Below are 4,541 nucleotides of genomic sequence, written 5' to 3' on the forward strand. Positions count from 1 at the left end.
ACACACCACTGCCCCCTTATATCACCCCCACAGACCTGCCCCTTTGCATCACCCTCACACACATACACAGCACTGCCCTGTTAACACACACCCCCATAGCACTGCCCCCCTTTACATCAACACAGACCACTACCCTCTTAACATATCACCCCCACAGCATTGCTCCCCTTTACATGAAACACCACACTACCCCCCCCCTGCACATGACCCCTGCTCCCCAATCAAACTTCACAGCCCTGTCCTCCCTTCACTCTCCTACCTTACACAGAGCGGAGAGCAGGAGGCGGGACAATCTCGAGGAAGACAGAGGAACAGCAGCGCTGCATGCATAGAGGCAGCCGACTGTGTGCCTCCCAGCCAATCACCTCCCGCCTCCCAGTAGCCAATCACCTTCCGCTTCCCAGCAGCCAATCACCTCCCGCCTCCCAGCAGCCAATCACCTTCCGCCTCCCAGCAGCCAATCACCTCCAGCCTGAAATGCTAATTCAGGCAGCTGCCTCCCTCCATTCAATGCCGGTCCCGCCCCCAGTCTCAGTCCCGCCTCCTGCCATCCGCCCTGCTCTGCTAATGACAGCAGCAGAGACAGGGAAGAAATCCAGCAGCTGATGGCGGCGGTCCTGATGGAGCAGCAGCGCGGGCCGGAGACGGCCCGCGGGCCGCCATTTAGTGATGCCCGATTTATAATATGCTTATGGACTCGCCCCTAAAGCTTCCCTATATGGAACGGTGGGAGACGGATGTTGGGGAGGTTGTGGAGTTGGCGGACTGGTACGACATGGCTCGAGAGGCTTCCAGGTCTCTAATTAACACATCAATCATCGAGGCTAATTATAAAGTGCTCCTGCTCTGGTACATGGTACCAGCCAGGATTGCATCCTTTGTGCCAGGAGCGTCTCCTCGGTGTTTCCGGGGGTGTGGCCAAGAAGGTACGATGTTTCATGTTTGGTGGCAATGCCCAAAGGCCCGACGCTTCTGGATTAGAGTGTACAATTTCATCTACACTCTCACACAAGTTAACCTAATCAAGTCCCCTCAGCAGGCACTACTGGGCAAAAAGATAGACACAGCCACTAGAGCGCAGAGGCGGCTCATAACGTTCATATTTACTGCAGCGAAAATAGCAATAGCGAGATCCTGGAAGTATCCTACAATACCATTTGAGCTGCTCCGGCACAAACTGAATTGGATCATGATTAATGAGCGCCTGACAGCTCAACTGGAGGACAAAATGCGTGTGTTTGACAAGGTATGGGGATCGTGGATTAACTACCTCACTGGGGGTGCCTGATGGACTCGGGAAGGTCTGGGGGCGGGGCGCGGGGGCGGGGTCGGGTCCAACCTTACAAATTCTTCCTCTTCTTTCTTTTCCTTTTTCTCTTCTTTTCTTGTGGTTCTATTATCCTTTCTCTTTCTCTCTCTCTACGATTTCTCTCAGTTAACGGTATGAGGTTATCAGTGGTACTGTATTCTAATGGCTTTGTACCCCATGTCCCCAGCCCTAGGCTGGGGCAAGGTTCTGTAGGATCACAATCTAGCCACTAACCCTGGGAATTATTAAATGATTAAATGCTCGGGTTAGCTGGCCCTGTTCATCCACGGTGAGGCTCCCTCTAGATACCTTAAGGTTTCTGTTCACTGTGTATTGGGGTGCTAGCCTTTGCTACGTTGTAGTTCCGACCTTTTATAGCTGTATTACCTAATGTTTGCTATGGTTGTACCACTGTTCACGTATGTTATGCACTGATTTTTATGTGTGTATATTTTGCACTATTTTTGTAAAAACTTTCAATAAAAATCATTGAAAAAGAAAACAATTCAACAATATATGCAAAAATAATAATATTTATTAAAGTGACAAAATATGAATATAAACATGAATAAAATCACAGGCAGTAAAAAGGCAAGAATAGAACCAAAAAAGGTTGTAACCATGTAGATGACAGGAACCTGAGCCCGATATATTTCGGAAAATAACTTTTTCCTTCTTCAAGGGCGGTTCTCTTTAGAAGTGCTCTAACAATAGAATAACAGCATAATTACAACATTATACATCATAACAGCAATTATTTTTGCATTTCATATATCATGTATATATAAACAGCGTTGTGCAAGTATATAAATCATTTCATATTAGTTCATATATCTATGTTGAAAAGAGACACTTACATGGTTATACTTGCGATATATTATATTGCCTGTTGAACAAGTTAAAAGCAAGCTGGTTCACCGCATTTGTGGATCCGCATTGTTGTAATATATATCCCGTAAGGTCATATATGTGACCTATGTGTTGGGTTTAGCCGTGTCATAGGATGTAAATGGACGCTCGTGCCTTCAAGCCAATGTGGCCACCTGAAGTCCCAAAAGAATTGGACGCCAAAACACTGGCAGAGTGGGCCAACTAAAAAGAGGGATGCAGAATAGATGGGGCATATCAGTAATAAGATATGATTGAGCCTGATAGTATTATATTATTGTAGGTATATGTCCCCAATAGGGTCCAATGAGTGGTCCATCAGCAAGAGAAGATAGCCATAATTACCTGTGCGGCAGAAAAGGGGGGATAACCCGAAGGTCCACCAGCAAATTACGGACTGCGCAAAGGCTGTACTGAGTATGTATTTTGCTTAAATATTACCTGTAATCCGGTGAAATAGTCAGCAGCTGGCGTCCATGAAGAGGGGCTTCCTGGATCGCAGACGCCTCGGGAGGAGGCGTGCGCATGACAGTCGTCATGACGCCGACGTGGGCGGAAGTGGCGTCTGCGTTCCACCGGCAAGGGTCACGGAGCCGGAAGTAAGAAGCTACATCCGGTTTCCGGTTGGTCAGATCGTCCTAAGCCTAATAGAGGGCGGGGACAGATGGAACCGACCAATGACAGTGAGCGCCAATAGGCGGTCTGTCTCCCCGTGCCGGGATGGACACAGAGGAGGAGACAAGAGACATGAAATCCTATATACTGGGTTGATCTACATTATGTGTTGATACAACTAATAGTCAAAACGATTCTCCATTGGATCATAAAGGCCACTAGCTGATAATCAGAGTTGAATGTTTAAATAGACTAAATTGCGTATCCAACAATAACAGTGGGAACAGCCTGGATTTAACTGATCATATATGACATTAGCATGTAAAATACAATACATGTATGACAGATACAAAAGGCATATGATATACAAAAAAATATAATAATGCCATGACAATGATAACTGAAGATTTAAATTTCCTTTCCCCCCCCAGGCAAATCCCTCTAGGAATGGCTTGAAAGACATGACCCCATTGATGCCAGGGGGCTCAGTTGCTCTTAGGGAATGTATCCACCTCAGCTCGAGCTGGAGGAGACTTTTGTTCCAGTCCCCTCCCCTGGAGCTGGGGTGGATACGATCCAAAATTAAGAATTTTATTTTAGGGAATTTACCCCCATGGACTAAACCCACATGTCGCCCGAGGGGGAGCTCAGGATCCGATTTGCGCATGCGTGTGATATGGCGATATGCTCGTCGCCAGAACTCCAGCTTTGTTTTTCCTATATAAAAATATGCCCCATCTATTCTGCATCCCTCTTTTTAGTTGGCCCACTCTGCCAGTGTTTTGGCGTCCAATTCTTTTGGGACTTCAGGTGGCCACATTGGCTTGGAGGCACAAGCGTCCATTTACATCCTATGACACGGCTAAACCCAACACATAGGTCACATATATGACCTTACGGGATATATATTACAACAATGCGGATCCACAAATGCGGTGAACCAGCTTGCTTTTAACTTGTTCAACAGGCAATACAGTATATCGCAAGTATAACCATGTAAGTGTCTCTTTTCAACATAGATATATGTATAAGTCTATGAACTAATATGAAATTATTTATATACTTGCACAACGCTGTTTATATATACTTGATATATGAAATGCAAAAATAATTGCTGTTATGATGTATGATGTTATGATGTATGATGTTATGATGTATAATGTTGTAATTATGCTGTTATTCTGTTGTTAGAGCACTTCTAAAGAGAACCGCCCTTGAAGAAGGAAAAAGTTATTTTCCGAAATATATCGGGCTCAGGTTCCTGTCATCTACATGGTTACAACCTTTTTTGGTTCTATTCTTGCCTTTTTACTGCCTGTGATTTTATTCATGTTTATATTCATATTTTGTAACTTTAATAAATATTATTATTTTTGCATATTTTTTTTTAATTGTTTTCAAATTTGTGCCTAAAAAGTCCCACACCCAGGGGAATTCTTCTATGTAGTAATGTCACTGGTACTCCCAAAAGTGTCAAAAATGTCAGTCAGGGGTCCGATCTGTCCGCCGCAATGTCGCAGTCCCGCAAAAATTCTCCTATGTATATTATTCAAGGGATGTGGCACACTTCACACTTCATAGGAACACTGGCCACGAGCAAAACCCCAATTTGCTATTCAGGTAGAAAATACCTTTCCCCGTGGCTTCCTCAAAATTCTATAAGAAATTTGAACAAATAATTTGTATACTATACTAATTTGTTTATTGCTGTAAAATACTATAATTTGTT

This window comes from Pelophylax lessonae, assembly GCF_965119305.1.
Source record: "Pelophylax lessonae genome assembly, chromosome: 8".
Classification (NCBI taxonomy): domain Eukaryota; kingdom Metazoa; phylum Chordata; class Amphibia; order Anura; family Ranidae; genus Pelophylax; species Pelophylax lessonae.